Here is a 17,023-nt window from a genome sequence, read left to right as displayed (position 1 = left end):
TTCCCTTTACCTATTCCTTTTGCTTCTTCCTTAGTGCCTGTAATTTTCTCTTCTGTATCTTAGACTTGGCCGCTAGTTTCTATTCTCTTTCTCCGTGATTCTTGCAGTCTCTAGTTCTCTTGTAGTTAGTCTCTTGCTTGTTACAGTTTCCTAGAATTCCTGTGTATATTTTTCTAGCTCTTACTCTGTAATTTCCTCTTGGGGTATTGTGTCTGGTAAGTGTACTATTAGTCCTCACCTGTGTTTAAGTGCTTTCCTTTGTACAGGGGTTGGCTCCTGGTTTCCAGGAGGCAATTCCTTTCCCATCCTTTGTCTAATGTTGTATGTAGTATTAAGTGCCTAACTGGGACAGTATGACATTGCTGTTCTCCAGCTGGACCCACAAGGGCTTGTCTTATGTATGTAAGTACAATCCTTATTTGTGTCCTAAGGGTCCAGAGACAGATCCACTTCTGCTGCATTCTTTCTATGGGGCTTGCGGGATGACTACCTGTAAGAGTAATCTGCACAGAGGCATTGACGTTCCCTGTCGCTGTGGAAAGTTCTGAGCCTTACCTGTGTACAACCTTAGTGGTAACCCCAGTGTGTTTGTCCATTACTGATCCGTCCCCTGTTTGTTCACTCTAAGGTTGCTCTGCCCTCAGTATCCTGCTTCTGTGCTTTACTATAGCTGTTCATTCCTGGTGTATGCCTCTATATTCTCCTCTGCTTCGACACACTACATACACATGGGGATAATCCGTGACCTCAAGGGGTGACCCTCCCGGAGTCCTGATAGAACTGTCCGGGGCCGTGACATCCTCTGTTATTACCCCACCGCAGCCTTCCACTCTCTCAATCCCAGTTGGTGCTTTCCACGCTGCTGCCTCAGTGTACCACGCAACACATGTGGAACTCTTTGAACATCTCTTCTGCTTGGATTACAAAGCCTACGTGGCAAGAGTCCATGATGAAAGGGGCAAGGCAGGGAGCTTATTGGTGGGGCTCTCCAACCAGCACAAACACTGGGAGCTCATACTGGTGATCCATATAGTCCGTGGCTAAGCGGTCCACTCTCAGATGGAAATCAATCAGGTCTTCTTTTACTATTATGGAAGCCTCCCTGATGCTGTTCATCCACACCTGGTGGACATGGTGACCTGGTTTCACCGGAATGCAAACCTCCTGACCTTGCTGCCTGATGAATGCTGCACCTCTTAGTGAAGCAATCATTGAGGTTCAAATCTGGATGACAATTAAAGTATTTGCTTGAGAGAAAATACTTGGCTCAGATGGCCTCCTCATTGAGGTTTATGCCACATATGTGGATTATTTAGGGACAAGGTTGATGGCTATGTATAATAATGCTTATATGACACTAGAACTTTTCCCACAGCTCAGAAGTCACTAGTGGGCTCTCTATTTAAGATGGATAGGCTCAAGGACAGGTCTTATTTTATCTATGCATGCTGAACGTTGATTATAAAGTTCCATTTTGTCCTACAGGTTGCTCCTGGTTATGCCTCAGTTTATCCATTCAGACCAATCTGGATTCAGTCCGTGTACAAACACTGCATTGAATATGCAAAGGACCATAGATGTACTTTTCTAGTCTGCGAACATTCACTCCGGCGCTTTGATTCTCTCAATTGACATCGAAAAAGCATTTGATTCCTGAGCTGACAGTCTATCCTATGTAATGGAGATGATTGCCCTGGGGGAAGGATCCATTAAATCAACATGATTGCCCTATACCGACCCTACTGCTACAGGGCATACTGGGACCCTCGAATTGGAAGCATATGTAATGTAGAGGGGTTCAAAATAAGCTTGCCCCTTATCTCCACTCTTGTGTGGACCCTCTAACGGCTGATAAATGCCTACACCAAGCTGCTGTACATCAGAGACATGTTGGAGGGCTCTCAACATGCCATGTAGGTACTGGAGAGATTTGGCCTGTGTTGGACTTGGCTTTTTGACAGGGTCATCCCCAAACTTTTTGCCTCCTTCCTCCTATTTTTTCTGACCTGTTGTTGTTGGCTTTTGAACTATGGGCACCTTACCACTGGTAACCAGTGCTAAAGTGCATATGCTCTCTGTATCAATTGTACTATTGATTGGTTTATCCATGATTGGCTATTTAATTTACTTGTAAGTCCCTAGTAGAGTGCACTATATGTGCCTAGGGCCTGTAGATTAAATGCTACTAGTAGGCTTGCAGCACTGGTTGTGCCACCCACTTCAGTAGCCCCATAACCTTGTCTCAGGCCTGTCATTGCAAGGCCTGTGTGTGCAGTTTCACTGCCACTTCGACTTGACATTTAAAAGTACTTGCCAAGCCTAGAACTCCCCTTTTTCTACATATAAGTCACCCCTAATGTGTGCCCTAGGTGACCTCTAGAGCAGGGTGCGGTGTGGGTAAAAGGCAGGACATGTACCTGTGTAGTTTATATGTCCTGGTAGTGTAATACTCCTAAATTCTTTTTTACACTACTGTGAGGCCTGCTCCCTTCATAGGCTAACATTGGGTCTGCCCTCATACATTGTTGAAGTGGCAGCTGCTGATCTGAAAGGAGCAGGAAGGTCACATTTAGTATGGCCAGAATGGTAATACAAAATCCTGCTGACTGGTGAAGTCGGAGTTAATATTACTATTCTAGAAATGCCACTTTTAGAAAGTGAGCAATTCTTTGCACTTAAATCTTTCTGTGCCTTTCAATCCATGTCTGGCGAGGTTTAGTTGACAGCTCCTTGTGCATTCACTCAGACACACCCCGAACACAGGGTTCTCAGCCTCACTTGCATACATCTGCATTTTAAATGGGTCTTCCTGGATTGGGAGGGTGGAGGGCCTGCCCTCACACAAAGGACTGCCACACCCCCTACTGGGACCCTGGCAGACAGGATTGAACTGAAAGGGGATCTGGTGCATTTCTTAGCCACTCTTTGAAGTCACCCCCACTTCAAAGGCACAATTTAGTATAAAACAGGGCCTCTGCCCTACCTCATCGGACACTTGCTGGAGAAAAAACCTGAACCAGAAACTACATCCTGACAAGAAGAACTGCCAGGCTGCTCAAAGGACTCACCTGTCTGCTTTCTCCAAAGGACTGCTGCCTTGCTGTTGGCCTGCTGCCTTGCTGAACTCTTGTCTAGCTGTAAAAGTGCTCTCCAAGGGCTTGGATAGAGCTTGCCTCCTGTTCCCTGAAGTCTCAGGACCAAAAAGACTTCTCTTTTTCATTTGGACTCTTCGTGCGCCGCAAATTTCGACGCACAGCTTGCTCCGCTGCGAGAAAATCGCCGCACACCGACGCGACGCCTACGGGGCGGCCGGAACTTCGACGCACGGCCTCTCATGTACAACACCACCCGACTTCCAGAGGGGAAATCGACGCGACGCCTGCCGTGAGAAAGAAAATTCCACGCACAGCCTTGTGTAACGACGCGCAGCCAGAAAACAAGCCGAAGAATCCACGCACAGACCCTGGGACATCTGGTAATCCTGCGATCCATAGAAGGAGACGGTCCGCGTGCCGGAAAACGACGCACGTCTTCCCCGAGTGAAAAATAACGACGCAAGTCCGTGTGTGAAGGGGCGCAACCGACGCACACACCATTTTTCCTCCTGTAGAACGACGCACGTCTCCCCGCGTGAAAAATAATGACGCAAGTCAGTGTGTGAAGGGGCGTAACCGACGCACACACCATTTTTCCACGCATCTCCTCTTCTGCGGCCCTCTGAAGACACTGTATATCACTTTTTAGTGATATCTTTACAAATTCATATTGCATCTTTGTTCGTTTTGACCTGCAAATACCCAGATAAATATTATATATTTTTCTAAACACTGTGTGGTGTATTTTTGTGGTGCTATATTATGTTATTGTATGTTTTATTGCACAAATGCTTTACACATTGCCTTCTAAGTTAAGCCTGACTGCTTGTGCCAAGCTACCAGAGGGTGGGCACAGGATAATTTGGATTGTGTGTGACTAGAATGAGGGTTCTTGCTTGGACAGAGGGTAACCTGACTGCCAACCAAAAACCCCATTTCTAACAGCCTGCTGTCTGGACTTTGAGTGAATTGGAGCAAATCGGGGGCCATCTCTATGCACATCCCAGATGCCAATGTGGAGCCTACAACAGCATCGAGGGCCCTTTGTTGGTGACCCATTGTCATCAGATGCTTGAGGGTCCAATTTTAATTGATCCGATGAGGACTTCTTGGACAGAAATATGCAACCTGTATTAAAAGCCTTTCACAGCAGTATGCAGCTTTGGAGATCACTCCCCTTACCCGTCAAGGGTAGAGCAGCAGTAGTCAAAATGGTGGCTCTCCACAGCCGATACTTATTTATTTTGTGACTTTGCCTGTATTCATTCCTACTGATTAGTTTGAAGAGTTATACACCATACTTAGTACCCTGATTTGGGGCACTAACAGCCACAGAGTGGCCCTGGCTAAGCTTCAGTTACTTATGTCAGAGGGAGGAATGGAAGCCCCAAACTGAAAACTATATTATTTGGCCACACAGCTGAGTGGCTTACATGCAAAGTATCAACAGTTATTATGGAATTGGGAGAGAACTGTTGCAATCAAGGGTTCAGTAGCTGCACTGTTTATTTAAATATATTTATTGGTTAAGGAAGATTGGAAGTGACTTCTGTCCTTTCCAGCTCAAAGCAATTGACAATCGCAGAAGCTTCACGTTCCTATCACAACCACAGAAAGATATAGCATTCCAAGGCTCCCTATTGGAGCCTAAGGTTGCATATTACAAATGTATTACTTCATGTAACATTACAACATACCCTCATCTCTTCATATTCATAAGGCATTTTACACATTAACAACATGCTAAGATATTCAATGGCAATACATGGCATCTTGTACTACATCATTAAAAACACAACCTGCATATTAGGCTTTTACCAGATGAAAACGTCCTTTACACTGCATTAGCTCACATAATCCTGTAAATACGTCGGAGCTCTTCTCTGTCTTTGGGCTCGCACTTCTACATCATCATTTCTTATCAACATTGAAGCAGTATCCTGTGTATTATGTACAGGAGCTGATATCTCATTAGGGGCAAGCGGTGACCCAGGCCCAGGTTTGCTTACACAACTCTCCTCCAAAAACCAATAGCTTTCACTCTCACTCTCTTTCCCCCTCTCCTCACACTTCTGCCCTTCACCTTTTGAAGCAAAGTTTGCAACTCTTCTGTTAATCCACTTCTCTCTATTGTCAAGCACCCCATGCCACCTAGGTACTTCTTTGACACAGTAGGGTCTCTTAAATTTACTTGGACCTCTGACAGTCCTTCCTGGCTTAACCTTCACTAAATCCCCTGGCTCAAGCCTACTTTTGCTCCTTACATTACTCCTGACACATTCTCCACCACTCTTAATCCCAATACTTCTTGTGACTTCCCTACCAGACTATAACTACTTCTTCAACCAAAACAGCATCATCCTGGTATTGGGTTTTCTTCTACGCAAGATAAAAAATGAAGAGGTATTTACTCTGCAATTCTCAGTTGTGGAATAAGCCCTAATTAAATCAGCTACAGTGCATTCCACACTCATGTTGTTGGCCTTTGCGAACTTGATGGATTCTTTAATCATCCTGTTAGCCCTTTCCACAATACCACTGGTTTGTGGATTGTACAAAGCAGTAGGTGAATGATTCACACCACAATCTCTCAAAAACTCTGTCATTTCATATCTTAATTGTGTACCAGTCAGTCATTTGGCAACTTGGAAAACCCTCATCTTTGAAGATCGCCACTAATACATCTATGGTGGACGCTGTTGTAATCTCTGATATAAACTTGACAATCAACCACCTGGAGGGTGCATCTATAAGGAAAAATGCAAATCTCAGTCCAGCTCTGATGCCCGCAATGGGACCAACAAAGTCTCCACAACCCATATGTTAGAAATGGGGTCTCTAGTTGGCAGTCCGTTTGTACCCTGTCTAAGTAGGGACCCTCACTCGTCAGGTTAAGGGAGATACCTAGCTCAGATAACCCCTGCTCACCCCCTTGGTACTATGATATGAGCAGTCAGGCTTATCTCAGAAGCAATGTGTAAAGCATTTGCACATAACACACAGTAATACAGCGAAAACACTACAAAAGGACACCACACCAGTTTTAGAACAATAGCCAATATTTATCTGTGTAAAACAAGACCAAAACGAGAAAAATACAACATACAATATTAAAGAGATGAATTTAGCAAGAATTACTTAAACTTACAGTTCCTTGAAGCCAATAGCTCCATCTGGGGCTATCACAGCGTCGTGAACAAGAAATCCAACAGGTCAGGCCAGCCACAGCGTCGCGGGCCAGCTTCGGTATCGGGAAGACCCGCAAACAGTACCTTGGAAATGCAGGGCGTCGTTATCCTCGCAATGAGATCCGGAGTGTGGCATTGCTGGCGTCAGTTCCAGAGGTCGGTGCATGAGTCGTCAGACCCTTAAAGTCACACGTGTTGCAGATCAAACTGCAGGCTGAGGATTAAGTTAGGAGCGCTGGTGTGGATGGCATGGGGGCTGCGGTGCGAAGCGGCACGGTGCAACGTGCAGTGCCCACAGGTCACAATGCAGGCAGCCTCGCTGTGACAGCGTCCTGCAGCCTTGGTGAGACCAGGGCTGCAGTGTGAAGTGGACGGTGTGACGTGCGGTGTCTCCAGGTCATAGTGCAGGCAGCGGTGTTGTCGTTGCTGAAGTGGTGTCGTCAATAGGCCCAAGTCAGTGGTGAGGCACGGGACGGGCTCCGTGCAGCATCCACAGGTCACGGTGCAAACAGACGCCTAGTGACGACACTAGAGTTGATGGTGCTGGCGTTGGTGGACCGGGGCTGTGGTGCGGGTCGGGACAGTGCTTCATGTACCTCACAAGCAGTGTCCACAGGCCATCGTGCAGGCAGCAGCACCAGTGTCAGCAGGAGCATTGTCGTCAGGGTTGCCAAGGCTGTGGTGTGAGCAAGGCGATCCTGGAGATCAGGACCCACAGGTCACTGTGCAAGCAGAAGCTCAGTGGCAGCATCAGATGGCAGTGTCGGTGAGACCAGGGTTGCGGTTTTAAACGGGGCAGTGCGGCTCCGTGCGGCATAGGCAGGTCACAGTGCAGGCCAGCGGCATCGTTGGCGGCGCAGTGGTTTTTCTTCTTGAGCAGCACAGGACACACAGTTCCCAGTGCTGCAGGCAGATGAAACTGAAATCCTTGGTATCCCTGAGACTTCCAACAGGAGGCAAACTCTTCTCCAAGCCCTTGGAGAACTCTCTCAAGCAGGATAAACAGCAAACTTCATACTTTTAAGGCAGAAGCAGCAACTGCAGGCGCACCCAGCAAAACACACACATCAAAGGGGCAGTACTCCTCCTCCAACTCTTCCGCTCTTCTCCTTGGCAGAGGTTCCGCTTGATCCAGAAAGATTCCTGAGGTGATCTAAAGTCTGGGGTTTTGGGTCCAATACTTATATCCCTTTCTGCCTATGAAGTTGCCCAATTTCAAAGAGAAGTCTCTGTTGTTTACAGGATCCTGCCTTGCCCAGGCCAGGCCCCAGACACACACCACAGGGTTGAAGACTGCATAGTGTGAGAGTGGGCACAGCCCATTCAGGAGTAAGTGACCACTCCTCCTTACACTCTAGCCCAGATGGTTCATCAGGATATGCAGGTTACACCCAGCTCCCTTTGTGCCATGTCTAGAGGAGATTCACAAACAGCCCAACTGTCAGTCGGACTCAGACAGGGAATTCACAAACAGGCAGAGTCACAGAATGGTTTAAGCAAGAAAATGCCCACTTTCTAAAAGTTGCATTTTCAAACTAACAATCTAAAAACCAACTTCACTAAAATATGTATTTTTAGATTGTGAGTTCAGAAACTCCAAACTCCATATTTCTATCTGCTCTCAAAGGGAAACTGCACTTTATGGATATTTAAAGGCAGCCCCCATGTTAACGTCTGAGAGAGATACATGCCCCACCTTTAACATACACTGCACCCTGCCCATGGGGCTACCAAGGGCATACCTTTGGGGTGCATTATGTGTATAAAAGGGACGGTTTGGGCCTGGCAAGTGGGTACACTTGCCAGTTCAACTTGGCAGTGCAAGACTTCACACACAGACACTACAATGGCAGGTCTAAGACATGTTTACAGGGCTAGTCGTGCGGATGGCACAATCAGTGCTGCAGGTCCACTAGTAGCATTTGATTTACAAGCCCTGGGCACACACAGTGTGTTTTACTAAGGACTTGTTAGTAAATCAAATATGCCAATTGTGGATAAACCAATCATCACTACAATTTACTTAGGGAGCACTTGCACTTTAGCACTGATCTCCAGTGCTAAAGTGTTCAGAGACAATAAACCAGCAAAAACAGAGCCCAGCATACCATAAAAAGAGGAGGCCAGAAGGCAAAAAAAAAGGGAGAGGAAACATGTCAAAAGGTGCCAGGTCTAACACCGTATGTCACACTTGGTCAAGGTCACTGATGTTCCCAAAATCTGTCTGACTTCCCACTTTCAACCACTTCTCACCTTCTATGCAACTAGTACATCTTTCAACCCACTGCACCACATCATCATCATCCATACCTGGCCACCAAAATTCTGTCCTTAACCTCTTCTTCGTCATGATCTGCCCCAGGTGACCCTCATGTGCTATGGAAAACAATTTTTTCCTCAATCCAACAGGTGGTATAATTCTTTCTCCTCGCACCAGTACCTTATTGTCTATTAAGGATATCTCATCTAGTATTTTTCCATAAGAGCATAACAACTTAGGTAGGGTGCTCTCTCTCCTACCACCCTTAACTACCATAGTGACCACTTCTTTTAGAACATCATCTTGCTGCATGGCCATAATCCATTCCTCACTGTGCAAGGTCTCTGAAGACCAACGCACCAACGCACTGAGAGGCTTATGATCAGTATGTAGTTTGACTTGGTTTCCCCAAACAAACGTTGTAAAATACTCCATTCCACATGCTGTTGCTAACGTTTCCCTTTCTAGCACCGAATAGTGATGCTCAGCATATGTTAACGAGCGTGAGGCAAAAGCAATAGTTTCCTCCTAATTATTCCTAATCTGTAAGAGTACTCCTCCTATCACACATGCACTGGCATCTACCGTTATAAGAGATTTGCTCCTAGTATCAAAAGGTGAAAGAATGCCTGCCTCAAACATCTTTTTTTTTATATCCTCAAAACTTTTCTGCTGTAAGGTAGACCAAGTGAAATTGACACCTTTCCTCAGTAACTTTTTGAGGTCTTCTGTTTTGGAAGCAAAGTTATTCACACATTTCGAGTAATACTCTATCAGACTTACAAAAATATCTTAGTTGATCTTTGTCGTGAGGTGGCGGTGCCAATCTTAAGGCCCCCACCGAGTCCTTCTAAGGTTTAATGCCTTCAGCCGTTATTGTATGGCCTAAATATTCAATTTCTTTGGTAAGATACCCACAATGTTCATTCCTTAGAGTTAATCCAGATTTCAAAATTATATCTAGAACCAGTTTTTGCGTAAAAGTGTGGTTTGCTTCTGTGTCACCATATACTAGGATATAATTTTGGAAAAAGATAACATTGCTCATTTCCTTAAAAATCTAAACCATTACTCGCTGAAAGACGCAGGCTGCAGAACATGACCCAAATGGCATCCTTGTAAATTGGAACATGCCCTCCCAAGGCCATGAATGGTTTAGAATTTTCATGAAGTTTCACCTGATGATAAGCATGCTTTTAATCAAGCTTGGAGAAAAAATGTCCTCCTTTTAATGGAGTTATGAGTTTGTTTATGTTTGGAAGAGGAAACTTATCTGCCACAACATTTTGATTTAAGCTCCTTAAATCAATGCAAAACCTCAGCTTCCAATCAGCTTTGGTCATGATGACCACTGGACTAATCCAATCTGACGCTCAACACATTTAACAATTCCTTGACTTTGTTTCTAACCATTTTAGGTACCCTCCTAACCTTGTGTTGTACAGGGATTGCACCTTGTTTTTACTTTATTTTGTGTGTAAATAAAAACTTTTAAAAGTCCCATTTCCTCACGGAAAACCTCTGCAGCATCCTTGAAGATATTATCAAATGATTACTCCTCCACCACCATTACTTGAATGGGAGTATGAGGGTGAATAACTATATGGAGATCATACTGATGAACCCATCCCTGTATTGGAGGCCCTGATTCTGTTAAGTATACTTTAACATTTGTTTTCTTGCTGTTGAAGCATATATCAGCAATCATATACCCTATGAAGTCTATCTTTTTGCCGTGATTTGCTCCTAGGTTAATGTCTTTTGGAAGTAACTCTACTTGTGGCCACTGAGTTAGGTGCACTCTCTTGGGTACAATCGTATATAATGATCTAGAGTCAACCATCAGCTCAACTTTTTTTCCCTTTCACCACAAACTCAGCTTTGGGTCTCTGTTTTCTGCTTGACAATTATTCCTCTCTTCCACACAAAACACTCTCTCAGTCAACCCACACTCATTGTTCTGCTCACTCTCTTCAGATAGTACCACTACCTTACTCTTCATCGTACTCCAACACATATACACAAAGGGGGTCATTCTGACCCTGGCGGTCACCGACCGCCAGGGCCAACGACCACGGAAGCACCGCCAACAGGCTGGCGGTGCTTCCTGGGCCATTCTGACCGCGGCGGTAAAGCCGCGGTCAGAAAAGGGGAACCGGCGGTTTCCCACCGGTTTACCCCTGGCCCAGGGAATCCTCCAAGGCGGTGCTGCAAGCAGTGCCGGCATGGGGATTCCGACCCCCTTCCCGCCATCCTGTTCCTGGCGGTTTTTACCGCCAGGAACAGGATGGTGGGAACGGGCGTCGTGGGGCCCCTGGGGGCCCCTGCACTGCCCATGCCACTGGCATGGGCAGTGCAGGGGCCACCTAACAGGGCCCCACAAAGATTTTCAGTGTCTGCAAAGCAGACACTGAAAATCGCGACGGGTGCCACTGCACCCGTCGCACCCCTGCAAATCCGCCGGCTCCATTCGGAGCCGGCTTCCTCTTTGCAGGGGCTTTCCCGCTGGGCCGGCGGGCGATCTTTTGGAGATCGCCCGCCGGCCCAGCGGGAAAGTCAGAATGACCGCCGCGGTCATTTGACCGCGGTGCGGTCTTTTGGCGGTCTCCGCCCGGCGGGCGGTGCCCGCCGCCCGCCGGGGTCGGAATGACCCCCAAAGTGTCCTTTGCGACCACTCTTCCGACACACTTTACCAGTGGTAAAACAAAATTGCGCTTCAGTTTGTGAGAGGCACTTCCACACTTGCCGCACACTTTACTTGATGGTTCATCAACAAGTTGAGTCTTATGCAACTTACTAGGCATGTTAGTGGCTTTTGCTATTGATCCCCGATCCCTAGTACTCAAATTTGTTGTCGCTACATCAACTTTTGACTCCCTCTTGTCCATCGCTCTCATGCACTATTCTGATTTCCCCACCACCTTTGCTATCTCTATAGCATCTTTTAACGTTGGGTCTTTTGCTGCCCATAATCTCTCTTGTGTTTTCCGACTTCTGCGTTGAACAATAAGCTAACCGTAAATCATTTGATTAATCATAGTCCCAAATTGACGCTTAAGTGGCAATTCCCTCAACCTGGAGACAAAGCTATCTATTGATTTTCCTGCCCCTTGAGGTTGCATATTGAATTTATACCTTCTCATTACCACAATGGCACACAGACTCTCAGCCTGGTTCAATGTTTTGTGCTCCATGTTAGTTCTAAAGGTACACCGGTTGAATATGCAGGTCGAAGAGAAGTCAGCTATCACCATGGCACGTAGACTCTTAGCCTGGTTCAATACTTTGTACACCGTATTGATTCTAGAGGTACACCGGGGTGGGTACCATTCACATAGAAGCTCATGTCCTGATCTCCCTAGCAATGAGCCAGCTTCAAGTCGTCTTCAAAAATCTGTTACAATCAAGGGTCCACTAGCCGCACCATTTATGTATATATATATATATATATATATATATATTCGTTAAGGAAGATCGGACGTGACTTCTGTCCTTGCCTGCTCAAAGCAACTGACAATCACAGAAACTTCACGTTCCCATAACAACAACAAAACTCTATAACATTCCACAGCTCCCTGTTGGAGTCAAAGTTTACATATTACAAACATATTACTTCACGTAACATTACAACAAGAACCACATGAATTTTCAAATGCTTGCTGAGCTCCTTTGCATGATAGTTCAATTTCCAGCATTCCTTTGCGCACCATTAAATGGCACATTCAAGGTCCTCACACTTTGTTGGCACTGCTGCCTGAGGAAGACAAACTTCCATGGCCTTAATAAGTTGTGACTGGGGAGCTTTATAGAGGGACAGCAAGTTTGAGATGATAGGGGACTTGCATAGAGAGGGTGTACTCTTAGGGTTTGATGACCTGTGTGACACATTTGAAATACCTCTTGGACGATTCCTTCTCCACTAAGAGATTAATTGAGGCAATGCTAAAAAACACATGCAAGGCAGGACTGAATGAACCTGAAACGCATCAGAATCCAAACTTGCTGCTCACCACTACTGGCGCACACAAAACATTCACACTCATATACAGGGCATTGCCCCTTTACATTCAATCATCCGTGGAGACACTGCATGCCACTATGCCCAATAATATGGATATCCCCTTTTCTGATTCAATCGAGCAGGCCTTAAAAAACTGCTTCCAATTGATTAATTTCTGCTACATTCACCGGGCATACCTTACACCTGAAAAAGATCAATAGAATTCCACTGGGAACCCAAGCATGATGTCTTAGATGTAAAACAGAGTGGGCTAGGTACTTACACATGGCATGGATGCTGCCACACTTATGGCCCGATTTATATGTTGGAGGAAAGGGTACTCCTTCGCAACGATGACAGAGTACCCTTCCCGCCAAAGTAACGGTCTAGACCTTTGGTGTAACCAAGGGGGAGACTATTACATCTTCACCATGGATAGACTCCTCCATCTGCCCTAATTAGTAAGGGCTACTGGAGGTTGGCCTGTATGTCCATTCACCTAAAATAGATTGGCAGACACACTAGTCAGTTTTTACTGCAAATATCACCAGGAAAACTCTGGAGGTAAGGGGTAGTAAAAACTGCAAAATGCCCCCCTTGCCATGGGAGATAACTCTCATTGCTACTAGGGGGGCATTGTGTTTTTATTTTTAGTTTTGAAAATAAAAATCACACCCTAGGTGTTTGTTTTGAAAATAGTAAAAAACAAAAATTCGAACTTTGCCATACATCTCCATCATGTTTGATGGCAACACAAGGCAAAGTTGAAATTTATTGATAGGAACAGCCTTGACAGCAGTTCATGTCAATGCATTAAATGCCTGCCAGACTGATGGATATTTATAAATTTGGCAGTCGGGCCTCTGCCAGGGCTGTCAGAGTTAAATACTCTGTCACCCTGGCAGAGGACTGCCTGACCGCCAATACACAAATTGGCCCTTAATTTTGGACAATGTGGTGTGCTTTGTGAAAACTACCACTGATGGAAACATTCTTTCTACCCCTGCTACCTGACCTTTGTCTGGTATATCTCCACCCTAAGAGAAAAAACTTCAGTAGAAAACTCATAAACCTGTCTTTGGTCTTGGCAAGAGACAGATCATCTTGTATTGGAAATCACCTGAGCCTCCCTAAGGGACTATATGGCACAGGGACATAATGAAATAGGAGGACTACAAAGGTTTTCTGTCACATCAAGCTGCTAAAATGGGTCTGGGTAAACAAGTGGTGGCGCACACCTGGGAGCTCCTTATAGGCTCATTTCAGGAAGATGTGGAGGAGCATAATAGCCAACAGGAATAGGCCCCCTGGGTGCTTCTCTCCCCTAGTTTTCCCAAGATGCATGTCAGTGCGCCCTCCTTCACCCCCTCCACCCTCTTGCCTCAGGGTTTGCCTGCATTGTCCTCTGGGGCTCGAGGACCGACCACGTGAGTCGCAAGATGGTGGCTGCAGCTTTTCCTTCAGGTTGTGGTCAGCCAATCATGTATGCTTGAGCTCGCGGATCAGCAGATCCACTGCAGTGGATCTGCAGCATGAAATATACATACTACTGATAGATTTTCACCAAATAAACACATGCATACTTTCTGTGTAAAGATCTAGCTCTCTATGATATTTAGTGTAATACCATTCCACCATTTTGACTGAAGGTAGGAGCTGAGTTGGATGAACCTTTTTTTGGAAAGTTTCTTGAAGATTCGTCAAACTGTACCAAGGTTATTAGCAAACAAATAAATCCATTTGCTTTGGAAACCTGCTCATAATTGTACATGGTTTTATAGTTAGGTGAATATGTCAATCATAACATCATGTTTTAAATGCAAAACAAAAAGACCAGCTATAGTTTACAATTAAACTGCAATTCCCTGCTTCTGACGTCAAATATGACATCACTCATGAAATGTTCAATCACATCATTGTTGACATCACTGATGACATACCAACATGCTGCCTCATATCGCTTTGAATGCCCACAAGAGTTTGGCTGGCTCTTAAAGCTTTGGTACAGGGCAAAGGTTGTACATAGTAGTTGCTTACTCTTTTATTGGGCCTTACCAATCTGTAGGGAGTGGTTTCTGCATGAAAAGCTGTGCATAGGAGTGCAGACAGTACGCATCAGTTAATTGCCCAGCCATATGTGCTTGATTGCCACAAGAGGTTGGCTATTTGCAGAGTGTTCAGTAACGGGCGAAAGCTGTGCATAGTAAGGCCTTCACTACCTAAAAGCCCTTGAGAGTGTAGCGGGAGCGGGCTTTCCTTGGAGTACTTCTACACAATACACAACCGGTTTCTGATAAGTACTTTCCCACCTGTGTGTGGTTGTTTGCCTGTGTGAGATCCATTTTCTGCAAAGGTTTCAGTACAGGATAAAGGAGTACGTAGTAGGGGCTTGGCCACCTTCTAGGGCTTAGGTGTCTAGATGGGGTGGGTTCTCCATGGAAAGCTGTTCATAAAACAAAGATCTTCTCCAGCAGGGACTTGCTGACTCATATCTGGTTTATTACCCACATGAGTACTTAATTTAATTTCTGAAATCCTGCACTGGTCTATACAGTAATCTAAGCAGCATTAGCTTTTGATTATCTTATCAGTAATGTCATCAATGGTATCTTTGAGATGTCATCACTAATGTCATCAATGATGTCATTAAACATGCCTTGAGCATTATAATATGCGTAATCATAAGCAATGCATGGTGGGGTTTCAAGTTATAGCTAGTTCAGTAGACTACAACTAGTGAATTTCAGTTCTTTGTGCATTTAAAACCTGATGTGATATTTATGACTGACATTTTCAACTAATTTTAACTTCACTTTAACCTTTGTTTTTTTTCAATGAGTTTTAGGCTTATTTTAATGCAAAGTTAGATGTTATTAGCATACCAAATTATAACATCACTTTGACCATTGCATTTTCTCAGTGAATTGGTGTTATCCATTTCTCTGACTAAGGGATTTGGATTGATCCACACAAGGTGGCAGACCTCAGTGATGCAGAGCCTCCAGAGTCCCTACGAGAAGTCAGGTACTTCTTAGGGCTTTCAGCCTACTGTGGGAAGTTCATCCCCAAACTTGCACAATGGCTGGGCCACTGTAAGAAGTATGAAGACATCACAGCACAATTGGCAGCATTCTTAGTAACCCCTGATGAAATTCATTTTGTGATCTCTACTGATGAAGGATAAAATCTAGAAACACGTGTCTAGAAATGTACAGCACTATCAGCACCATCTCAGGTGAAAAGCCACAGCTAATATTCAAGAAAGCACAGACTTTGTACAGCATTTACCACAATGCAAAGGGCCAAACTGTAATGTGATGTGAGGCAGTGTGCTCCCATCCCTCTTCTGTTTAAAAAGACTCAGTTGAGCCAACAAGCTTTTGGAGATGCACCTGTGTGCCAGTGAAAGGTATTGAAATCTGAGAGGACTGTGGAATCAATCCCAGCAACCCCTGATGAAATTTGATTTTTGATCTCTACTGATGAAGTATAAAATCCAGAAACAAGTGTCTAGAGAAGTATAGCACTATCTGCACTAACTCTGGTGAGGAGGGGTGTGTGGCCAAGATGGCGTCCAGAGCGGACGCTAGGTAAATAGCTCTGCTCCCAGCCCAGAAGTAATCCTGCCGAAATACCCTAGCCGGACCCCCCCCCCCGATGTCGGCTCTGCGGCCCTATTGGTCCTAGACAAGAGGAGTGTTGCTGTGGGGTCTCAATTTGCCCACTGGTGACGACCGGCATGCCCGGCGGCAGAGCGGCCTGTGCGGTCATCTGGAGAGAGAAGGCGGGACTCCGCCACGGCCTGTTTTGGTGCCAAGCAGACAGAGGGGTTGCGGCACACCGCGGCACTGCCTGCCGGCATGAATCTGGAAATCATAAGAGATTGCGACTGCTGAAATTGACGGCGCTGGAGGAGAAGGCGAGTGAGGCTTGGGGTGAGCTGGGAGAACCGTGTCGCCTCGAAGGACCGTGAGGCAGCAGAGGCGCTACGGAGTACACGCACGGGCCCTGAAATAACAAGCTGCGCTTACTGTGGCCCAGGTTCGCGGTGAGAGTGCATTTAAAGCCCCAGGCCTCTCCTTTGAAAACAGGGGGGCAGCCCTCCTTTTGCCACTTTGCTACGCCTCTGGAGAGGGCATGGATGTACTATGCCTGAGCAGTGAAGATCCTTGGAAGGAAAGCCATGCGCTGACCGGCTCCTGAGAACTTAACATCGACTGCAGGGGGTGAAGGAGAGGGGACCGGACCCCTTTGGCTGCGCAGGACGTCGAACTCATGCTGACAAGGGAACCATACTGGGGAACTGCTCAGTTGTAGGATCGGCTCTACGAGGCCCTGTTGATAAACCGTGTGGGCCCAACACGATATTGTGGGCCTGGAAATTGCGATCCAGCTCTGGGGCCCTATGGGTGGCTTCTTCCAAGCAACCCAATCAGACATTGATGCTGGCCAAGAGAAAGGCCACAATAGGCTCCCTGTT

The sequence above is a fragment of the Pleurodeles waltl genome, chromosome 4_2 (genome assembly GCF_031143425.1).
Source record: "Pleurodeles waltl isolate 20211129_DDA chromosome 4_2, aPleWal1.hap1.20221129, whole genome shotgun sequence".
Classification (NCBI taxonomy): domain Eukaryota; kingdom Metazoa; phylum Chordata; class Amphibia; order Caudata; family Salamandridae; genus Pleurodeles; species Pleurodeles waltl.
This window is presented reverse-complemented; position numbering follows the sequence as displayed.